Here is a 24910-nt window from a genome sequence, read left to right as displayed (position 1 = left end):
ATACTGTCTTTATTATTTTCCATCAGATTCCATACTTCCGCATGAAAAACATGTAAATCATATTGTAGCATTGGAAGTCCACAGAATCTAGGAGCATGTGTAGTAATCATTTCACATTTTATTTTCCTGTGTACTCTGAATATCCCAAATATTTTTGGTTTATTTATGGACATACTGTTCACATGGAATACTTTGTCCTTAAAAAGTAGTCTGGCTCAGACCTCAAAGTCCATTTTTATGGTTTAGACTGCATTTGAATTGGTTATTTTAGTTTCCATCTTCAAATATAAGCTTATATTCCTTTGTCCCAGTAGTAAGTTTTGCAACAAGCAGTGAGCAACTGCAATGAGCACTGCAATGAATATTGCTAATTGTATTGATTCCCACACCTAGTGAAATCATTATACTTATCATTATATATATGTATATATACTATACTTATACTATACACTCTTTTCATATATATTTTTATTTTAAGGCTTCATAGAAGATCTTAGCAATGAAAATCACATTGCATAATTAATTTCAGCTGAACCACACATGAGTAATTCATATGAGTCAGCTTGTCTTGTAAAAAGATGCAGTAGTTATCACCCAAGTGTTTGTTTCCTTTTATAATGAAACTTGGGTCAGTTAATGGACAGATATTCTTTGTCTCTCTTTAATGGGAAGTTACAGCCAGCTTCTAGTTTGGCCTGCTCCACTTGTACCACAGCATTCAATCAATACAATCAAAACTTTTGGTTTAGCCCGCAAATATAATTGCAATTATATCTATGCATTTCAGTGATGAAACAGTGTCACTTTTTCACAGCTTTTAATTTCCAGCTGTGAGTTCTTCTTAGGCTGAAGAAAATAACTCAGATCAATTTCAGTAGCTCTTAGAGCTTCCAATACTGCTTTCAGTACTACATTAAGACAAAATGTACTTAAAAGTAGTAACTCAGCTACCATAAAAGAAGCTACTACATAGTTATTATGATTTATCTGAGAAGGCGGAAGCGTTTCTTGCTCATTTCCAGCACACATGCAGACTTTCAAAGCAGCTGACAAGAAGTGTATGAGTGTGCTTTGCCAGAGCCATTGCTTTGGTGTTCTGTGCATGGAAACTCTTCCCCATGTCAGTCTTCCAGTACTGATTTAAACAAACAAACAAAAATTGTTCTCATAGTTCTGTAGCAACTGTTGATGGAGGAGAGAATGATGGGAACAAATAGAGCACACAGAAGATTGTTCTGCCAGGTTGTGCTCCAAGAGGCAGACAGAGCCAATGACAAAGCATTTTGAGTGATTCTGCAGAGCCCGTTTACTGTGATAGCCAAGATAGTTCCTTATGTAGGGTAGATCAAATCAGATCATATCAATGAATTGACACAATGACATAGAAAAAATGTGATACAATGATGCCAGAACTAATCCAGGTGGTAAAAAAATGAAGCTGGAATGGAAATAGAATAAAATGCATGAGGGGTAAAAAAAATATTCATCCCCTGTTTATCACAAATATTTGTGTTTAATTAGTTCTTTATTGGTAGTGGCAGTGTCCTTAGACTGCTATCTTCACACAGTTTGAACTTTAATTTGTTGTCTCTACTGTAGTCCTTATTTTGGGAATAACCAACCAAATAACAAACAATGCATTATGTACTACTGTAACTATTAATAATAATATTCAGCATGCATTTATGCTTTCCTTTATCATTGTGGATATGATAAACTTACTTTCTGCATGAAATGTTGTAATACTCCAAGCAGCAGTACAAAACACTCTCAAACGTGTGCTGATAGGAAAATCTAGCATTCATTGCAGAGTTCATATATCAGAATATGTCACCTTGTGGGGGGTGAAAACACTGAAGTAATAGTGGCAAAGGCACTTGTCACACTGTCAGAGCCACATCTGATCCTACGTACCACATTTTGAAATGCAGGAGGTAGAAAGTAATGACAAGTCACCCTGTGTAATAACAGAAATGAGATCATCAGAAAAGATGAATATTGTTACCAGGAAAAAAAAAAAAGTGTCTTGTTATTTGTGTCTTCAAATTCTGTCTTGATATTTTACACTGCATGATGCTATGATGACTAAGGAGGAAGAAGCAGTGATTAAATTAAAAATCACAAGGCAACAGCCAGGTAATGTCCAGATCCAGGGCATGGGAGTACATTGTGCAGACAGAGACGGTGGGGGAGGGTACGCCATGAGACTGTCCCAATGCTCTGCCTATCCTGGAAAAAGAAGCACAAGGCTGGACAGCAAATGTGGGCAGGCTGTATCCCCGGCATCTACTCTCTTCCCAGGAGCACTGCTGGTCACCAGCCTGTGACTCCAAGACAGTCTACAGTGTTGCCTGAAAGATGGAAGTTTTGTGCAGCCTTACGTGCGCTGGTCTGCAGTATGAACATGTTCAGTCTTTCCAAGTCATGTAAAGGAAACAGCTCACTCAGGCTTAGAGCATTATGCAAGCTCACTCTTTTTTGTCAAGTACTGCAGAGATTAGTCTAAGTTATATCCTCAGAAGTAACTTGTAAGTAAAACTCAATTATTGAACATGTCTGGGCAAAAAGTACAATGAAATCTATGATTAATTCATAGCATGGATTTGTCTTAACTCAAAGCAGATGATGATACACCCTTTCCAGGGCCAGCTTCAGTGCCTCAAGCCATTTCTTCTTCAGTTACACCTCAAGCAATGATGACAACAGGTGTATTTCATCTTGTTCTTCCAGTAATTCTAATCTCTCAAGCAGGAGGAAGCATTTTCTTCAAGTGGTGCAATGTTCAGAAGTAGATAACATTGCTTGGAAGCCCTGAAGGAGTCTGACAGAAATCAACTCCCCATCCTCGTGATTCAAATTCCTCCAGTGAACTTCCTTACATCATCATCAAGCCTGTCAATAGGTTAACTCTGCCCATTTGTATGGTGATTCTCCATAACTATTTCATGTCTGATGCTTAACAAAAATCAATGAATCAGTCAATCAGCCTCCTGAAAGACAAGTGATCTTCTATCATGGCATCTGTAATCACAGCAGGAGCAAGATGCTATTTTTAACATGACATCCTTAAAGCCATAGCCTTCTCAATTTTGATTGCATCATCAGCTTTCCTCACAGCTGTTAGAGACAGCAACCTCAAATCAAATTAGCATGTTTTAATTTTCAGAGTGCTGGTAGATTTAAGAACATGCTTACTGTTAAATGCATGCTTATATATTTTTAGGGTGCCAGATCCTTCACTTCTGTAAGTATGTATGTCTTCATTTGGAAAAAAAAAAAAAAGATTTTCTTTAAACAGAGATTTGAAGCTGTTCTTCTGAGTTTTTATATCAGCACTGATTTATAACTCAAGCCCTTTTATCAAGACTGACTGATAAAATATGTCTCATCTAAGGAGAATGGGAGGCAGAAAAAATGATCACTAAGATGTGCTTGTATAGACTCGCAGACTTTTGAAACAGAGAAATCTATTCAAGCGTGAAATGGGGCAGTGATACAGGCTCCCCAGAGCAGCGGCCATGGCACCAAGCTGATGGAGTTAAAGAAGTCTGTACAACACTCTTTGACATAGGGTTTGGATTTTTGGTGGTGCAGTGTGGAGCCAGAGGTTGGACTCAGTGATGCTTGTGAGTCCCTTCCAATTCGGATATTCTGTGATTCTATGAGTCTATAAAATGAGACTAAAGTTGAAAATTCTGTTAGCATCTCCATTTTTTATGACCTAGAAAAGACTGAAAACAAGTTCCTCAGCAAACTCAATGGATGCAGAAAGGCACAAAAGGCAATGAATCTTCCAGGTAAGGAAGCATGCCTTCTTGTGCACCAACAAGTGAGGTAGAGCTGGAATGAGAGAAAGCCCCAACATTGTGTGCAACCACTGCTCAGCAGCAGCCTAGTGTGTTATCAGCATTATTTAAGTTACATATCCAAACCACAGCACCATCTGGAAGAAAATTCACTTCATCCAATCAGACTCTGTATGGACTGCTGTCCTCAGTATCTGTGCTTCCCATATTTAATCCTGAACAAGGATGAGGCTTTGCCCAGCAGTCAGATTGTGCAGAGTACACTCACTTTAAGGAATGCATGTCACTGCAGCTTCTTACTGAAGGATTGGATCCTTGGGGTGTCAACCTCACATACATAACATTTACTTAAATTTTTTTGTGAGCATAGCAGTTCCCTCCAAAAATGATTTTTCCCTAGCTAAACAAAGCCGACTATTTTGAGTATCTGATAATAGCAATGATGACTATTATAGTTATTAACTTTCTCTTAAAAAGAAAAGCAGCCCTTCCATGAGACATTAAAATCACACACGGGATGTAATTATTTTTTTTTAAGGTGGGAAAGCATGTAGGGGATATGAAATGAGCAAGCAAAGCGCTATGAGCGGTTTAAAGGTGTCTTGTCAGCCCACAACAGCAACTACTGAATGGACAAGGAAGACAAGGTAAGAAAGACAAGGGGTTCAGTGGTGTTGCCTCCTTTCATAGTGATCTCCAGACTGGGGGTAATCTCTATGCCTGTTCCACATTCCTTGCTTGTACAGACTTGACAGCACAAAAAGCACACAGAACATATTTCAGTTCTATTATTTCATAGGTTTTAAATACGCACCATAAGTGCTCCCCTGATAATGTATACTTACGTGAACTATGTTCATGTAATGCTTTAAAGATGCTGTGGGTTAACCCCCATTGGCAACTAAGCAACACAGACTCGAACTTCTCTCCAACCCCTAGCAGGACAGGAAAGAAGAAAAGGAAGACTAGAAGTGCAAAATCTCATGAGTTGAGATGATATCTAATAAATGAAGAAGTAATAGAAGAAAGAAAGCAAAAGCAATCATGCAGAGGCAATTGCTTGTCACCTCCCATGGGTAGACCAATGTCCTACCAATTCCCGAGGAAATGATGGGAACTTACCTAAGCTCTGTTCCCTCCATTTTATTGCTGAGCATGATGCTCCATCATACAGAATAGCTCTTTGGTTAGTCTGAGTCATCTCTCTGGTTGTATCCCCTCTCTGGTTAAATGCATCCACAGTCTCGTGAGAGTAAAGTGAGAAACAGACAGGGCTTTTATACTGTGTAAATACAAAGAAGGCTGTCATAAATACAAAAAAAGCAAAGCTAAAATATTGGTTTGTTATCACCATTGTTTTGGTCACAAATTTGAACCACAACACTACAACAGATGGTATGAAGATTAACTCCATTCTAGCTAGAACCCATACAAACGCTTCTAATCAGTAGCTGCCAACTAACATTCTAATTCTGGTTTATCTGGCAAATGTACGAGTCCTTTAGGTGTGCCCTTTGACATTCCCATGCTTTTTTGCTATTACCATCAGTTCCATTTTCAAAATAAAGATAAATACCTCTTTTCTCTCTCCGTGTAGTAAGACAAATTGCTTTTGCAATAAATACAGGTAAGTTGCTTGAAATTCATTTTTCTAATATGTCCTCATCATACTTTCCTGAACAGGATCTGCAGTTTCTAATGAATAAAAAAAGATAAATAAATAAAAAGATTTTACTGTGTGCAGCTATTCCAACTTCCACAATCTTAATAAAAAAAAGTAAATTAGATAGATTGCCTTTAGTTCACTTATCATAGATTTGACAGGTTTAACTTGTCCAGTTAAGTTCTGCCCACTAGCTTCTCTCTAAGCAATTTGTACTCAATAAGAATTATTTCACTGAGACTAAAATAAATTCAGTGGAGGTGACAATGGGAAGAAACCTTTTGAAGTCACTAGATTTGTGGTTGGCCACACCAGGCTTAGTGTAACCCTTCGTCTTTATTAGAACCTGCAAAGCATCAGTAACTCTGGGCAACTGGAGGGCTCAAGGGCTTGGGTGATTCTCTGTCTGCTTATAAAGTGGCAGTTGCCAATGTATCTGAACACCACTGGAAAGGCAGCTTGTTGCTGCAGGCCTGCAAACAGCATCCAGCTTAGCTGAGCTATTAAAAGTACTACCATGCCAGGCCTGTTCTACAGCATGCATGCACTGGCCTGGAAATAAAAGAAGTTAATTCGAAATTGTTTTTTTCTGGAAGCTGTGATTTTGAGCTTTCTGGAACTGCCAAAAAAACAAGAAGCCCAGTTTCTTCTTTGCTGGGCAAGTGCTGTTGCAAATAGTAAAAAGAAAAACAAAAAAGATTGTCCACCGGCCATACTTAAGAATGAAAATATTGACAGCCAATCTCTTCTGGGATAATTCAGTAGCAGCATTGTGCTTTCAGAAGCAGAAGCACAGCCACAGCATTATATCCATCCAGAGTTGTAGGCATAACATCACTTATCAAAGAACCTATGAGTGGGCTCAGGACCAGAGCAGCAGTGTGCTCAGACCTGCCAACAGCTGCAGCTGGGTATGAACAGATACCAAGATACATGTCCTTGAGGCAAAGTAGGACAAGTCAGGCAATATCCTGGGTTGCAGGCACATTGGCAGTGCATCAGGAAGAGCATTGCCAACAGGCCAAGGAGCAAAATACTTCCTCTTTGCTTATCACCGGTGAGGCACGTCTGGATACTGAGGCTGGGTCTAAGATGCCCAGAATACTGACAGTCTTAAGCCAGTTGGGAAGCATCATAGTTTTTCATATTGAAGAGCTATCTCCATTCACTCTGGGAAACAACAGTAGCCTTATTTTATCAGAGACCTCAGTATCCTGGAGCAAGTTCAGCACAAGACACAAAGACAGGGAAGGTACTGGAGATCTCACATAGAAGAAAAGCTGGCCTGTCTAGCATGGAAAAGAGATGGCCCAAGGTGATATTATAAAAGTGCATACATCACCTATAGGAGAGAATAAAGAAGATGGAGTCAGACTCTTAATAATATCCAGTGAAGGTGGTAGAGGCAGTGAGCATATGCTGAAACACAAGCCATTTAAGTTAACCATGTGATTCTTTTCTTTTTTTTCTTTTCTATTCAGAGGCTGTTCAAACACTGCAACAGGTTGCTCAGAGGTGGTGTGTTGCCTCCATCCTCAGAAACATTCAAACCTAGTCAGACTCAGCCCTGAGCAACCTGATGTAGCTGACCCTGTCAGAAGAGCCCATCAACCTCAGTTCTACAATTCTTGTGGATTACATGATTACAATTAATTTCTTAGTGCCTAAATGCTTCCTTGTGAAGAGATAGCTATTCTGATCTTACTGTCAACATGCAAAACAAGGGCAACATCAAGTTTTTTTTTACAGAAATTGAAGGGAAAGGAGAAAAAACTAGTTAACATCATAATTATCTGAATCTGAGCAAAACTTCACCACAGTACAAAATTATGTTGTGGCTGAACATTTGAAAAAGTGAACAATATATTTCTTCAGCATATAGAAAAGGTATAGTATACAGAGTTAAAATTCATCAAAATCAGAGACGTTGTAAATTGGCTGTATTTTTTAGCAGGAAAGTTCACAGAGTAAAAAGAATTGAGCAGTACATTAAGTAAACGTTCACTTCTCAACATTGCAAGAACAACATCTTGTGAATCTGAGGGCTTTGGAAATTTGCCCCAGGAGTGATGAAGAGCTTCTAGACAGAAGAAATGGCTGAGTCTCAGCTAAATTTAACTAATGTGATTTAATTAACCCAATCCAAAGAGCATATTTTCCCTATTGAAAAAGATGTCATCACATTTTCTTTAATTTTCAATGGTACAGGCCAATCTGTAGAGAAAGCGTAACAAGTCCATCACCTGAATCACTTCTCTCAAAATCCTTAGCCGTTTCATGCAACATCTCTGAGATAAGCATCTACAAGGATTGTTTTTCTCTGCTAAGGAGGCCCTTCAGCATGACGCATGCCCAATTTATGGCACTTGAAGACTTGCCAGTATTTTACCCTACGGTCTGTTTTTACATGCATCTTCCTCCAAGCGCCGCCCAGTCTGTCATAAACATTGGAAATAAGATGAAAGTCTGCTTGTTTTCATCTATACAGTTTGCTACCTCGATTTAAATCGCTCTGCAGGAGGAAAACCTTAAACAATCACTGAAAATGGGGACATCTCAGTTTGGTCAGCTTTGAAGCTTCTTAAGAAATTGTGTTTCTAAGCCTTTGTGTTTTTCAGGTGAAATGAGTCATTTGAAAGATTTCTCTATCTATGAATGGATCACTTGTGAAAGTATTTTAAATAATGTAAGTGGGGCTATAAAAGCCTTGGTTAGCCAGGCAGCTAAAACTAGCTTAACAGTTATTACCACTGGGGAGCGGTGGCAAAGTTATCCCACTTATAAAAATAGCTTTTGCCTCGTAATATTGCTTCTTTAGAAAGGAGAAATTTGTTCTAACTGTATTGTTTTGAATTGCTTAGGGAAGAATCCATCAGCCATAAGGTGACTTGCTGTTGAACTTGGTCAAAAAACTCTTAATAACTCCAGCAGATGCTTCTCAGTTTTAGGAAATGGAACTCCCCTTCTTCCACTCTTCTCTCTTTTGGAATCAGGGACCAGTATGACTGAAATCCAAGGCCATCCACAACAACTGTTAAAGCAAAATCCAGAGTTAGTCAGTCAGTGTTTATACAACTTATGTGCACAAAGACAGTATCAGAGAAGCTTGATCCAAGTCCGTTTACTCTGATGAGCACTGCTAATATAGCCAACAAAATTGCTTGGGAGAAAGATTTTAAGATTAAACTGTGCATTTCCATGAGTAATAGTCCACACTTTTAAAAATGTTGACCTTGGATATCAATGTTAAGAACCTGCCTTTCCTTACTTATCCAGGTTTTCTGTATTGTTGGACACATGGTCATTCTTTTAAATACTTTCTCACAAGAGAGAGTAGACTCTACTAGATTCTCAGTACAGTTATTACAGTGATTTCTCTTTAAGTTACAGATGCTTTTAATGACTTGACATACACAGTTCAGCCATATTGGGAATGTGATTTATAAATACTACTACTATCTCAGTGCTGTACTTAAGCAACTGTTGACACTGCTGCACTCAGACACTTACTATCAGCATCGTTGTGGTATTGTGAGCCTGAAATCTAAAACTAAATCTCTGTTGTATGATTTTTTTTTTCTAAGGAGAATGAAAAATGATGGCAGAAGGACCTCTTTATTTCCTGTAGCACACAGCTTAGTAGATATTCTTAAAGCAATATGTAATGACCAAAGAAATACAGGTGTCAACGTATGTATGGAAAAAAGTCATACCCATAAAGGATGCAGTGTCTGGAGGTTTCAAGAAGAACAAAATGAAAAACTGATTCCTGCTTCAGTATGTATCCTGCTGTTATTTAATTAAAAATAACACTGATCTGGGCTCAGTAGCACATCATTCACCAACTGTAGTATTTCGGATGCCAAAAGTGCTCATTTTCAAATATATCCTGTCAAAGGTAAGAACTGCTAGGTCTTTTGGATTCTCTTTCATACACATTTTAATATCTGTGATCGCCAGCTATTTCTTGCTTGCCAAACTTGCAAGGCCATAAATCTGTCAGAAAAGGTGCTAACTCATAGAGGATTACTTTTGGTGTTAATGGGAGTAGTAAGTCTCAGTAACATAAAATGCCTTTGTTGTCTTCTTTATTTCAGAGATTTCTGTTGAGCATTTGTACTTGGTACTTAATGCCACTAATACATGATATTTCTTGTAAATCAGTGTCCTCTGATGCAGTTATATCACATGATATTTCCCATCATACAGTTAAAAAATAATTACATAAAAAAAAGTACACAGCTATAAATACTTCCTCTACCTGTGCAATAGCAGGTGTATCAGAAGGAGCTAAATGGCATAGTGGCACAAAAATTATTGTTTTAGGTACATTCAGTTCTTTCTTTCATCTACAGTGGTTAGGAATGTGTTCAGGGAGAAAAAGGAATAACCATGGTCAGGGAAAAACAGGATAGATATGTATTAAATTCTGTTACATGTGTTGCATTTGGAGATGTATATAATGGAAGTTGAAAAATCTTTTTTCTCTCTGGACAGATCTTCAAGCTTTGTGCAGCTCACAGTAAAACATATATATATGTATATATATTTACAACTTTTGAAGAAAATGGAATCACAATTTCTGCACAAAATGTGAACCTCTTATGGTCAAACCACTTACATTCATTTAAATTAACAATTATTTGCAAGTCATTGTGACAGAACAGCAATGCCCTTATTTTATTGATTTATGACTTGACACCTCCTTAAGGACACCCAAAGTATAATGGACAACAAAAACTCTAAAGCAGTCTGAAGGGATAACTTTCGCCTGTAATCTAACTTATAAGGTGAAGAACTCAGAAATTTACAATTTCTCATAGCTTAGCTATGAATATTTAATACATAAATCTAGTTGATTTAATAAATAAATCCTGGAGGGTTCAAAAAGTTATGTGAGCACTGCTATATATCTGAATCATTTTTGACTTTTTGTAGCCAGCTTGCATTTCAAGCATACCTACCCTGTTTTTTTGATTTCAAATCAAAGTGAAGATTAAAACAGACAGGATTCAGTATTTCCTTTAAACTCCAACTATTTTCACTACTTGCATCATATTACCTGTGAATGTTTGAATTATGGGAAATTACAAGAATAGCTGAATATCCGGAATAAAGACGCCAGAAATAATTGATCAAATAATTTTATTATGGAATAAAGATCAAATTACTTATAGAACTGATTATTGTACAGTGTTTGTAAAGTGAAACATCAAGATTGGCATCAGCTCCAACATCACTACGTAAGCTCAGTTCCTAAGATTATGTAGCATCTGTACCTTACAAGAAGATTGTGCTTTGGTTTAAGCTGTATAGGGACTACATTTTACACCAACCTGGTCTATAAAAAAATGAGAAACAACAGGCTCTCCCATATTTCTGCCAAGAAATAGTGGGAATTTTCCCAAGAATTTTTCCATTCAGTATCTGAGCGTGTTTACTAAACTAGAACAAAGGTGTTACTTGGAGAGATTGTGTCTTTCCTGTCAAGATCTCTCACTGTGTTATGATTTGTGGATAGACCAGAAGCACGTCTATGAACTACAAAGATAACCTGAAGTATCAGGGGTTTTTTTTTGTTTGTTTTTTTGTTTTTTGCTTTTTTTTTTGTAGAGAAAACACAAGATAATGTTGTACAATCACGTGAATGAAAGAAAAATATTGCACACATCCCGATCACTCTCTTGGAAGATATACTAATTTGAATGACACCAATCACCATTCTTTCTAATAGGTCAAATAAAATCTTAGCCTCATAGAAAAACGTATATGATGAATTTGTGGTATATATTCTTTAAATTCACTATGTATCATTTCATTTTTTCAAAGGAATTAAGGCAAAAAACCCACAAACTATACTGCAGATTCTAATGCAATGGTGAGAAAAACAACACAGCAAATCTTATTATTAGACCAGGCCTCAAGGATCCACATGGAAGGAAAAGGAGACAGTGCTGACTTTTCCTGAGATCAATGGGACTTCTCAGACACAGCTTTTCTGAAAACCAGATACTTGCTCTCCAAACTGTGGACAAAGAATTCCAAAGCCTTGTTTTAGAATCTACTTCAGACAATGGTGTCTTCTCTAGGGAGCACTGTTTTCCCTTCTGATGTGTATTTTTAATACTGAATCATACCAGCATCTACAGCCTCCCTGGGAAACCTGTTCCAATGCGTCACCACTCTCTGAGTGAAAATTCTTTTTCCTAATATCTAAATTCAGTCTCCCCTGTCTTAGTTAAAACCACTCCCCCTTGTTCTGTCACTGTCCACCCTCATGCAAACAGCTGTTCCCCCTCCTGTTCATACGCTCCCTTCAAGTTGAGGAAGGCCACAATGAGGTCTCTCTGCAGCCTTCTCCAAGCTAAACAAGCCCAGTTCCCCCAACCTTTCTTCACAGGAGAGGTGCTCCAGCCCTCTGACCATCTTAGTGGCCCTCCTCTGGACCCGCTCCAAGAGCTCCATGTCCTTCTTGTGCTGGGGGACCCAGGCCTGGACGCAGTACTGCAGATGCGGAAAGAAGCCAGTCGGTCATGAGCATATCACTGCAGATCAGCCACAAAAAAAATGGTGCTGGGGCAAATGTTTATGAAATGAAAGATTTTGAAAATGAGTAATTATAAGTGAACAATTCATAAAAAATGATATTTTTAGCTTGAAAAATACATTCGGAAGTTTCTTATTTTAGTAGAGAAAAGGCTACTTTCATTGAAATAACTAAGAAATTCTTGCACAAAACATAGCATTTGCTTTCTTTGATTTGTTGAACGAATTCCAATACATACACTTTTTCAGAAGAGAATATTTTAGGAAGGCTACATTTTTGCCTTTTTGTGGGTTTTTTCTTTTTTTTTTTTTCTTTTTTTTTTTTTTCCATACAGAAAATACATTTTAAGACATTGCAATCGAACCTGTTAAAATACAAAAAAAAAAAAAAAAAAAAAAAGCCGGTTGGCATTGTTTTGTCTTTAGCATGCAAGCAATTTAAACAGCCTCAGAAATGCTTAGGAAATGGCACAAGATAAGTCTTCAGTAGACAGCAGTCTGTTACTGGATGATTTCACCCTAAGCATGAAGATATTTAAATATTTTTTTTCACATTACCTCTGAGCACATTGCTTTTCTGATAGATCTGCGGTTGAGTCTGCCATCAGTAAAAATCACTGCTGGAGCTGCTACGAGAGACACGCCAGACTCTTTGGAAAATTTTATTTATTTTGTTCTCTTGTCTTTGTAAGAGGCATTACAAGTATTAAAGCAGAGTAGTCATTAAGATTACAGTTGAGGAATGATTAATTATCTCCCCTCTGTCACCTCCACATATCTTCCCTCTGACCCGTTTCTCTCTTCTTTCCCTAGCGCTCTGTGGACCAGGTTCTGATTGGTGACGTCAGTGATGCTGAGATCAGAAATTGGCTCATCACTTCTATTTTTCCCTTGCCTTCCCTCTAATTTGCCTTTTTCTGTGCTTCTCTTCACAGACTCTTCACTGCAGCTCCCAGCACTTTGCAGGTATCCTTGACTACAGCTCTTATTCCCCAATCTCTGGCCAGCTGGAGCAGCTCCCTGGAATGATATAATCTAGATTGAAGGCAGGTGGCCAATCAGCAAATGAGCAACTTGTTGGCACACAACATAAGTGACTCAGCCACTATTTGGTCCCATCTTACTGTCTTAAATTTGGCCAAAAAATAGATGTGGAGAGTGGACCTTGAAGAAGATGACTAGTGAAATGCATGAATCAAAAATAAAACCTGGCTTTTAAGAAACAAAATAAAGTCATAGTTCTTCCCAATCAACAACCTACCTGCAAGGCAAAACTAGCACAGACAGATGTTGCAGTGGATTTATATTGTGTTTTTAAGGTGGGACAAAAAGAGTTGCATTACAAAGTTCTATGATTAAATGGATGGCAGAATTTCCATGGGATGGAAAATCTTAACAAATCTTTAAAGCTGTTCATTGTACAATACTGTAGATGTAACATGAGGTTTGTATATGTATCCAATCCTGAGTAAGATCTAGGCACAAACAAATCAATATGCATGTCATTTGAACACATTTACAAAGGTCTACTTGTATTAGAAATCAAAGGACAATCTCCTGCAAACATTTCCACCTACATGAAGTTGCTGAACAAGTTGTTACAAGGATAAGTCACTGCTTATTTTCATTGCATTTTTTGGGAAAGCTTGATTTTCAGAAGAAATTTTTAGTACATGGAAACTGAATTGAAAACCAAAAGTTTTTAAACATGCCTGTCATCATTCATGTTGAAAACGTTGTCATAGAAGGCCTTGGAAATACCACTTCCAATTAACTTCCAGCAGTTAATTCATGCAGTTCAGGGAAAAGGAGATTTACCATGTCAACAGATTCAACACTTCCACTAGATAGACCACATAGGAGAAATACGCCATGAGCATACTGCATTAGGGTAATTGTAGGCCTTTGTGTTTTCTAAGTGGAGATCATCTGTCTTGCAAGAATTTGGGTGCTTGGCCAAATTACACTAGTGAAAAAAAGGTTCACAATTGTGGCATGCTGAGACAGAAGTTCTAACATCATTTGTCAACATAGCTCTGCATACTTGAAAAGAAGGGCAGTGTTAGGGATCTCAGCAGAAGTGTCTGCACAGTTTACAAACCCAGTTTAGCATCCAGAGCCAATCCATGCTGCTTTCTTTAACACAACACACAAAAGAAATGAACAAGAAAAATGTGGTGGTTGTGTGCAGTATAGTTCCAGTACTCTTTGGCAGGAATTCATTTGCTGTTATCTAAACTGGAAAGGAAATAATTTCCTAAGACAGACCTATATAAAATGTGTGTGCTTTCAGAAACAGACAAAGTTCTACCTGTGATGCCTCAACTCCCATTTGTACAGTCATTTTTGTTTGCTTATTTTTTAAATCAGTGCTTTATTTTCCTAAGGGTCTCTGTCAAAGTCTGGTCAGACAGCATGACATAAAAACCAGTATGCTTGAACCTGACTGATCTGTGTGATGCTCTAGTTCCTTGCAAGGCTCATGATAAATATCAGTCCTTTTCACAGCAGATTTTCTACTCACCAGTGCCTGTTAATAGTCAGAAAGGTTCTTGAGTAAAATGATCCCACAGTGTAAAAGAAACAATCCACCTACACATTGAATAACACTGCCTGGAAAATGACACTTTCTTAATGACTGAAATTTGAGATCTCTTGGCTGACTTTCCTCAGTTCAGCTTTAACCTCTCCAGTATCACAGAACTGGTAAAGTACTTGTTTCTTAAATTAATTATCACTGCCTTGACTGTAATAGAAAATAGTGTAGAAGTGTAAGTAATCCAAGATAGTGTGTTAAGAGGGTGAGTTGTTTACAATCTCTTTGCAATTTCCTTTATCCCTGAGATCATCCTTTATCCAGCTGTAGTCACAACAGCTTCTACATGAAGTTACTTATGCGGAATCTACCAAAAACACCTACCTGATGAAACACTGCATAGAAATGAGTTTTGAAGTACTACAACAGCTATCAGCAAAAGCTGCAGTAGCCATGAGGACGAAAAAGAACTGATTCAGTCAACTAGACTTCCCACTAGCTGCCAGGAGCCCCCATTTCACATTCCTTGGCCTGAATTTTCTCCCATGGATAAGTATTAACTCTGGGTTTTTTGTTTCTTGTTTTTTCATTTCCGGCATGGTGTCTCTCATTCTTACCTGCTCTTGTACTGTCTCCAATCTTCACTCTCCTTTGTTCTTCCCTTGAAAATGCAGATCTCCATTCTTCTCCCAGACAGATTTTCATAACTAACTAGGAACAGAGAAGTCAGTGTCAGGTCTCAGGTTCATCTTTATATTCGAGAACAGCTACAAAACAAAAACAAACAAACAAAGAAGAACAACAAACAAAACAGAAAATGGGTATTTAGAAGTAGCAACATTCTCTGCTGAGATCCTTAATTCTTCAGAAAAGCCAAATTGTTGCAGATTTGGTACGTAACAGGACAGGGAGAAGAGGATAGGTATGAATACATTAACAATGCTGATAGTGAAGCTGCATCTCAGAGAAGCCCTGCCAGATTTTTCAGGATAATGTAGTCCCATGCGCTGTGAGTGCTACTCTGTGGGTGCTGACTTCACAGTTGTACAACCCACTTCTCCACTGTATTTGGGTTATTCCTCAATAGTCCATGAGATTTTAACAACTTTGCCCATGAACTGAAACACGGCTGTGCTCCTAATATCCTATTGATATTACTCATTCACATGGTCCAATCTCTTCCATCCAGAAATCTTTAACTGACTATATGTACAGGTTTATGGGGCTCCTGTGTAGGCCAAATTTGCCAAGCATCGTGAACAGCTAGAAGTTTGTCCAACCATCTAATTTGTTTTTAAGTGGGTAATTTCTATTTTATGTTTTGGATGGTTTCAGAATCAAATACAACAGTACTTTTAGGTTTAATGGCTTGGATCTATCCTGCATAAGGATTTCTGCAACATCTATATTCTCAGGAGTTATTTGTGAAAGTCCTTCCTGTAGTGGATGCAGAGGCAGCAATGGTTGTGCATTTTCTTTCTTTTAGAATTGCTCCCAATATAATTCCTTCCAAGTGTCAAAGACCCAGCTTGTTTGAAGTCTTGCAGGTAAAAAGGATGCACTTTTGGCTCAGGAAAAGCAAGCAGCAGCTAGAACAGCAGAATACCTGCTTTGCCTGTGCTGAGAAGACAGCAGTCAGCTTCCTTAGTGTCCTCTGCAACCTGAACAGTCAGTTGATTTTATCTTCTACTTGCATAACCGTGGCAGCTGAGGAAAAAGTTGAGGGATGTAAGGTGGTGGCAGAAACAAGCATTAGCAACAAGGCACTGAGTCCATTTTTACTACTGGCTATCTCCCACATAAACAGAAAAGGCAGCAAGCTCAGTCCTTTCTAAGCAGCATGCTTTGTATAGGAAAGTAGCTGGAAACAGCAGTGTAGCTGAATGCAGGAAGAAGATGGAGAGGATAGAGATACCTGTAATCACAGATTACATCCATTTTTTCCCCTTGCAAGAACGTTTATCACCAACAATCAAACAGAAGGAGGGAGTTATGATTACAAATCCTAATTTATTAATTAACAATAATGCACCACTTCTGTGATTTTTGTTTATTAATCTTTTTAAGAACAAACAAAATGTTTACTGTCATGCAGGATAATGATTGCTTTGCAAGAGATTTCTAGAAATTTCCAGTCTTTTATGTCTGTTTCAGGCTTTATGTAACTACATCTCAATTACACTGTCACTAGACTTCTTTATTTTCTTGTTATTCCCTTAAGAGTAGGCTGTATTAGCATATTTTCTTGTAAATGGTGCTGCTTTAGTTTTCTTGTTCCAGGGGCTCTTTTAAACAACAGCTAATACTAGTTTCCACTTGTCTTTAAAATGTGATCTTTTTTTGTTACAGAGGGGACAGTTATTTGCCCACTCTTGCTCAGACCACTTCTATCTACCCACTCATAAACTTGTCTTCTTCCTTGCTAATGGTTCATAGAGGATCCAGTCTAAACGGAGTTTCAGAAACTCAAAGCAAAATGTGGTGTTTTGTGCTTTTTTTAAATCCTTCTTATTGAGTTAACCATGAAGCTTAGTACAGTTATGTACCTGTGCTGCATGGCAGTCTACATACCACAGATTGCAGCATGTAGCGTTAACTACTGCTAGCATACATGAACTGAAACTTCAGCATGCATACAGCATCCATACTTTTCATAAAATATGAGTTGCATCTGTGTGCAATAATGTGTGATAATTTGTTCACAGTGTCAAGCCCTGTGAAAAGGCTGATGGCAACAGAGGCAAAAGGTGCACAGCCACAGTCCTTAATGTTATCATGAGCGTTTATCAGAGTAAATGGTGGCAATACTGTGGGACAGGAACACATCCCTGATATTCCCACAAAAATCCATTTATTTTGCTAAATAGGATGTAAAACAAAAGGCCAGTAAGTAATACAGATGACTATTTTATATTAACTGGAATTAGCAAGTCCCCTAGATTTAGTTCTGTTTGGCAGACACTTCTCCAGTACAACTCCACTGCTCCTTGATGGTCTATTTTCATTGATACTTTCACGTTGTAACTTGAACAACCAAAACATGAGGTTTTATACTTAACTAATTTTTCCTAAGTATTAGCATGTCAAGATTTTGTGGCCTCCTTCTTTGTAATATCTTGCAGTAATAGTTTTCAAGTGTTTTCATGTCCTTTGAAAGTCTTTATGGCATCAATAACTGTCTCAGATAACAAAGAACAACTGAATCTTTCCCTAATTTTGGGAATGGCCTCCCATTTGCAGATCTATGTCATTGCTCTTAAGAGATCATTCTGTGTATATTTTAGAGCAAAAAAGTCCTCATTAAACCCATTTGACAGAGAAACTCTAGGTAATTTTAGGAAGTGGTAGAATTACCAGAAATTCATAAGAGCTGAGTAACTGCAACAGTTTTATACAGAGTATGGAAAGTGAAAGAAAGAAAATCCTTTCTGTTTCTTGATAGTTTTTAACAGAGTATTTGAAAACTATAGGTAACTGGATTGTCACCAGAACTTAAATCCTGATTATCTTTATCAGGAATGAGCTATTTTCAGGCTACTCAATATGAGTATCTAGTTCTGTTCCTTCATTCACACGTGAAAGAACAAACACATAAATAAATAAATAAAGCTTAAAAAGATTTTTTTTTTCCCTCATTAAAATATAGTTTGGATGACTCTGTTTCAGGAACAAAGCATAAAGCTTCCTTTGAGATAGGAGTTTTCAGACTAGCAGAAGCCTTGAAGTCTTCTTATAAACGAAACAGGACAATAAGTTCATCATGTTTTGAATGTGATAACACTCTCCCGCATTCTATCTGGGGGTTAAAGAGTGCTTGGAAAGAGATTAGGGTTCTGACTCATAGGTATTGCAGTACACTGCTGCAGCAGTTAAAGACATTACAAACACAGGCTGTTCCGTCTTCTGCCAGCCACAACAATGGAGTGTCCCAGCCACCACAATGTACAGTTTCTTCATCAGATTTTATTTCCAGTTCAACAAAAGAGCAGGGTGACTTTGTGAAATGGGCAGTGACAGTATCTTTTTTCTTTTTTCAGTTTCTCTTTTTCAGGCAACACTCTTTAGTGTTCTCTTAAAGCAATACTTTTTACTATTTGCTATTGAAACACACATTCACTCATTTTTTAAAACATACACATTCAGTTCCATGCTATACCTCCTCAGCTGGGAACTTATTTAAGCCCATCAGCATATGGCCAGATGCCTAACCAGCCCTAACAACAAGCTCCTCTTCCACATCGTTGCAAGACCAATGCAAAAGCCTGTTCCACATCCCTACAAATTGACAGAGCTCCGTGGTAGAATTCACCACTTCACAGCTTTGGCTCAAAAGCAGTGCCATATCTGCACTTTAGCTATAATGATTGCCACTAGAGTAGTGGAGTCCAACATCCACCAGTAGCTTATGAACACTTTAAGAATGAGGTAGACAAGCCTCAAGAACATGCTGTTTTCTCCTGACTCCACCACACCAAAGGTTAGTAATATGGCTGATGGGAGTGGGAAAGAAAGATTGCCAACAAGTTAGTGTAGTACTAAAACATCCTGTGTGAATCAAATAGAATTGGGGTCTGAGATGTGCTACACAACAGCTGTCATAAGAGTGGTATTTGTACAATCAGAAGATCTCAGTAGTTTCTCACAGAAGGTATCTAGCAAAACTGTAAGTACAGTCTTCACTGCTGAGTCCCATCTATGGTCAGCCTTTTCAATATTCATATGTCATTTCAAGAATTAGTAAATGCAGTGTTTTCCAAAGTATGAAGACAACATGTAGGCTACAGCTGTTTTGAGAACAAACTGCATAGCTTAATGTCCTTAGCTATCTCAGTTGTATAACATAATGTTTGTTGCACAAGACAAACTGGACAGTAAAAATACCTTACCTTGAAGCTTCTAAGCACATCATAATGACTTATGCAACTAAGTGACTCAAGGAGATTAAAATGTCTTGCAATAAAATAGTGCTCCACAAGTTTGAGTCTAGCAAGCTTACAGGCCAGTGAAGAGGATTGCTAAGGGTGAACAGGCTCTAATTCATGAAGAAAGCAAGAAAATGCAGCAACGAACACAAACCCCACAAAACATGACAAGTTAAGAGAATTTACCTGCGATAGATTAGGAACAAGTATACAGTTGATCAACTTATTAAAGACTCTATAAACAGCACACAGACCTTTTTATTATAGAGATATCTTTGATTTGTTGAAAATATATGGATTTAAGGCTTTAACTGAGTTACTAATCACTTATATGAATTATTATGGATGGATGTCCCTTTCTATATTCAGCAATTTTCATAAAATCATATAATATTGTGAGCTAGAAGGGACTCACGAGGATCAACTAGAGTCTGCCTCCACTCAGGATCACCCAAAATTCAAACCATGTGTCTGATGGCATTGTCAAAACACTTCCTGAGCCCTGGCAACTTGGGTCTGTGATCACTATTCTGGGGAGCCTGCGCCAGCGCTTGACCACCTTCTTAGTGAATAACATTTTTCTAATCACAAAATGATGTAGGGATTGGAAGGAATCTCTGGAAATCACCTAGACCAAATACTGATAAAGCAGATTTCCTAGAGAAGGTTGCACAGGAAAGATCTCTAATAATTTCCAGAGAAGGAGATTCCACAACCTGACCCTTCCCTGATACAGCTCCATGCCATTCCCTCAGGTCCTGTCACTGTCAACACAGAGCTGAATTTCCTATGATGAGCTGCAGCTGCCATGAGGCCTTCCCCCAGCCTGCTCAGCTCGGGGCAGAGAACACACAGAGACCTCAGTTGCTCCTCATCTTGCCCTCCAGACATTTCTCAATGTCCATAGCCTTCCTTCTCTAATAGCTTTATATCCGTATGTGTTCATCTACGGATGCTCTGTATATAGTCCCATGGTGAATGACTTATTTTGACTTTAACATCAACTCAGTGAAGATATTCTTACAGCCTACCCAGAGTGTGAACATTAAATTAGGAGAGTCTGGACGTTGACAATGCCAGTATATTTTAGCTGAAATCAAGCCCCACACATTAAATCAAGTACCCTCATTACCAAGCAACCATACTTCATTTCCATGCATCTGATATCACAGAATGGTTTTTGTAGGGCCTTCAAGATGAACTAGTTTCAAAACTTGTGCTATGGGCAGGGACACTTCCCACTAGGATCAGGCTGTCCAGAGGCCCACACAATGTAGGCCTGAGCCTCCAAAGATGGGATGTCCACAGCCTCTCTGGTCAATCTGATCCAGTACCTCAGAACCCTTATTGTGAAGAATTTCTTGCTGACACCAAATCTAAATCTACCCTGTTTTAGATTAAAGCTTTTATCTCTTGTCCTATCACTACATGCCTTTGTAAAGTTCCTCTCCATCTTTGTTTTGAGTGAACATTTGTTACTGGAAGACTGATGCTCGCTGAGTGTTTCTAGAGACCAACAAATGGATGTTAGCACAGTGAGGCAGTGGGTGGTGTGTTTCAGTAGCAGTGGCAACAGTGACAGTGGCTCTCCTCTCCTGGTGCAGATTTTTGTAAGCACAGCATGCAGGCTCTTTTTCATTGTTAGTGAAAAAACATAGCTAATGGTGGCAAACTACGTTGAAAAATAGTGTTTTGTAGCTGAGAATTTGCACTATCAAATGGTGTTATTGTGCTCTTTGTATCTGTCTTAGTTTCCGTGGCAATAAATAAGTGGCATTACTTTCGGAGCAATCAATATATGTAACAGTGTCTTATCCAGAATTTTTGTGAAAGTCACCCCTTCAAAAGGCTATTGCCTAAACTCATTTATTTCTTACCTATATTCATACCATGAAGTAGAACAGAACCTGTAATAAATGAAATGTCCTCTACGTTTTCTTTTTACCTTAATTAAATTGAATCACCCAAATATTCATAATCACACATTGTTTATTTTTTCCAGTACAGTACATTCACAGCCTTTGCTGCTTACATGATAAATATTCTACTGTGTTAATTTTCCTTATGTGCTCCCCCACTGCACTGTGATTTGCACAGTTCTACAAGTGGGAACACTACAGTAAGCACTTTACCTTGTACTCAGAGACAAGCACCAGCTTGTCAATTCAATAAAATCAAGTACAAAGTAAAACACTTGCATGAACACAAAACTTGGACTACCTGGGTAGGAAGCAAAATACTAACTTCTAGAAGAAGCAAGGAAATGCACAGGATCAACTCCATTTGCCTCTGCTTTTCCATAGAGTAAGAAAGAAAACGAAGCAATGGAATTGGGTAGACCATAAAACAAACACAAATGTAGTACTACTCACACACAGACAAACCAATTGTTTTGGAATGCACTCATAAACACTCCTTAGACAAACTAAATAATTATTCCCCTCTATTTGTTCTCCACTGTTTAGCTTTGAGAAGATCTCAGCTGAATATTATCTTCTGGACATCACATACAAATAAACACACCTTGAGAGTTTAAAGCAAATGAAGATACTTTGAAAGACACTCTTTCTTCTAAACCTATGAGGAAAGTTGAGGAAAATTTATATCTTCAGGAGAAAAAAAAAAAAAAAAAAGAAAGACGAAGGGAAAAATGGTCAGACATACCAAACACATTCATGAAAGTTAATTTAGAATTGAAAATATAAATTAAATAACTATTACCTCTTCCACAGGAGCAAGAAAAATTCTAGTCATATCTAATTAATTGCTTTGTTGTCAATTATATCAGGCTATGATGTGCCATTTTTAATGGAATCTGTCACACTCATCCATATTATGTACCACAGATCAATACATGGGTAGGTAGAATATCCTTCCTTCTAAGGTTCACGTGCTTCAGCAATAAGAAGTACTGTCTCCAACACACAATGGACAAGACATAAGAAGACTTCTGCAGAGAGTACAAGTAAAAGAGACACTTTCCAGGGTTTCTTATATCAATAATTTACTTAATCGTCACAGGGTTTGCGTTGACTCCTTAGCAGAAAGGAGAAAGGGGGTGGGGAGGGAGTGGAAGGAAAAGGAAAAAAATAAAAGGCTGCTGCTTCGCTGCTTCTCTTTTGTGTAAGCCAGGCACATGAACTATCTTGATGTGTGACATCAGACTTTCCCACCTTATTGCAGAAAACCCATGGAGGCCAGTCTGAGGTCCCCAGATGATGATGATCTGAATGACTTCACCATATGGCAAGAAATATCTCATCTTTACCCCATTTTCACCTTTCAAAACTTCCATTAAAGTTCAAGCATGTAAATAGGCCTTTCCTCTAGGCATTTTGAGGTAAATACTCTCTACCAGAACAGCAATCAACATTATCAGAAACTATCAGACATCTATTTTCTTAAAGCAAGTCTTCACTTTGCTCACTTAAGGCTTCCCTGGGTATATTTTAAAAAATAATAATCCATTGTTGTTAATTGCATAGAAACCTGAGCATGTAGCCACCTCCATGGAATGTCATAGCTTTAACTCATTTTCACTGTCCATCTAACCTTAGCAGCTGGACTTTGCTGAGGACTGAGGCACTAAAACAAACAAACAAGCCCCTGATTTCTGCCATTTCTGCTGCAATGGCTGTAACTTCTGGCAGAGAACTATCAACACAAATTGTTGCAGCAAGGCCTTCTTATGAGGTAGTCGTAGGCAAGCTGCAACTGTAACTGCAGCTCCCTGATGGCTATCATTTGCCCTCACATTTTTAAGTTTTGCTAAGACAAATAAATCAGTGGGAAACTAATATTTTCATTTTGCTATTCATGAAGCTTCTCCCACTCAAGTCTCATGCACAAAACTGTTATTGATCCTATCAATTTCACTAAGTATTTTTAGATTAGTTGAATATCCTTTCTTTGATCCTGACAAAAATAAATAAATAAATAAATAAATCCAACCTCTCAGTCGGGTTACCAATCAAATTAATTCATACTTTACCAAAGAGCAAATGGAAAAAGTTTGACATTAACAATATACCCACTCATCTGAAGCTTAGCTGTTCCAAACAGAGGCAAGAAAATTGGCTGCAGTGCCCTCCTAAAATAAAGGTAATTGTTTATTAAACATAGGTACACTTATCTCGAAGCTTAATTTTGCATTTCTTCTTTATTTTCTGTATCCTTTCTTGCAAACAAACAAAAAACAAGAACAAAAAAACAACCAATCAAAAAAAAACAAAAAACAAAAAAACAAAAAAAAACCAACCCCACAAAAACTGGCTTGAGCTGGTTTGTAATCGTTTGAATACTGCCAAGTTAAAGAGCTGGCACACTGTGCTACATAGCACAGAAGCTTCCACTCCATTGCTTGGTGTTTGCTTTCCATTTTGGACACATGGAAAAAGCGCAGGGCCTGCAGATTAACTCTGGGAATTGATAAAAACAAATATCCAAAGAATCTGCCCACCAGATACCTGTTTATAGTTATGGTAAGATGAAAATGAAAGGAAAGAGGAAGAATCCTTTCATTTGTGTTAGAATCAATTCCCAAGAACGCGAGCTATGATTCCAAGATGCCGGATTGCAACTTAGAAAGCGGGTTTAAACTTAAGTCTCACATCACTCGTGGATCACAGTTTTAAGTAGCAATTGTGGATACTTGTATACACAGATTTGAAAGCGTTTCCATTTCTTTCATTTTCTCGATGTAGCTCACAAAAACAGTGATGAACTGAGAACAGCACCTTCCCTAGTTGTTTTATTGGACACTCAGCGCTTCCCGGCGTTACCACCAATTGTCTGACAGTTATCTAACGGCATTTTGGCAGTGAATTCGAGCAACAATCAAGACGAAGCTAAGGATCGAGCGGCGACACCTCGGAAGACACATAACAACAGTCTTTAGCACTGCATCGGTAAGTTATAACCGAGTAGTTACCGCTCACATTCCACCAGCAATAAAGGTCCAAAGCAGCCGCAGAACAACACCCGCCGGTGCTCCGGGTCCTTACACCCGGTCACTTACTCCAACAGCGCAGCATCACGCTAAACGCAGGCGAGTGAGGGGAGCGGCAGACTTTCCTTCACCTTAAACTGACCTCTTGCAAAGCGTGCGGCCCGCAGGACAGGCACACCACCTGCAGAGCAGCAGGCTCCTTCCTCGTGACGGGGTTAGGACCGCGCGCACCGCCGCACTCTGCCTGCCGGCGTGCTCGTGTCTGAGCAGCCCGTGACGGCCTGTTCAGAGCGCGGCCCCGCGGCGCCGTTACATAAACAGCGGTACCTTCCGCCAACAGCACCGGCGACGCGCCGCCTCCCGTGGGTACGCGGCCGGGATCGGATAAAGCCCCTCCGGCCCGGGAGCGGGCGGCGTGCCGAGCGCAGCGCAACGGCGCCATTTACCCGCCCGCACTGCGCCGTCACCGATCTGCAGCCGCTCCTCGCG

At 38.7% G+C, this 24910-nt stretch overlaps 1 long non-coding RNA gene across 13 annotated transcripts; it reads right to left on the bottom strand.

Moving 5' to 3' along the window:
• Positions 1–456: 456 nt before the first annotated feature.
• LOC122164020 lies at positions 457–24903 on the bottom strand. Of its 13 annotated transcripts, none has more exons than XR_006170101.1 (6): positions 16158–21069; positions 15169–15318; positions 5383–8500; positions 4929–5088; positions 1915–1957; positions 457–1794 (listed from the first exon to the last, which is right to left on the bottom strand). It is a non-coding gene; the product is annotated as an uncharacterized LOC122164020 (long non-coding RNA). The 13 variants fall into 13 exon arrangements; XR_006170103.1 differs by having other exon boundaries at positions 457–1957; positions 5383–5501; positions 6812–8500; XR_006170100.1 differs by having other exon boundaries at positions 457–1957.
• Between the last annotated feature and the right edge of the window lie 7 nt (positions 24904–24910).

The sequence above is a fragment of the Centrocercus urophasianus genome, unplaced genomic scaffold, assembly GCF_019232065.1.
Source record: "Centrocercus urophasianus isolate 14NV4802_14NV808 unplaced genomic scaffold, USGS_Curo_1.0 seq_25, whole genome shotgun sequence".
NCBI classification, from domain to species: Eukaryota; Metazoa; Chordata; class Aves; order Galliformes; family Phasianidae; genus Centrocercus; species Centrocercus urophasianus.
This window is presented reverse-complemented; position numbering and strand designations above follow the sequence as displayed.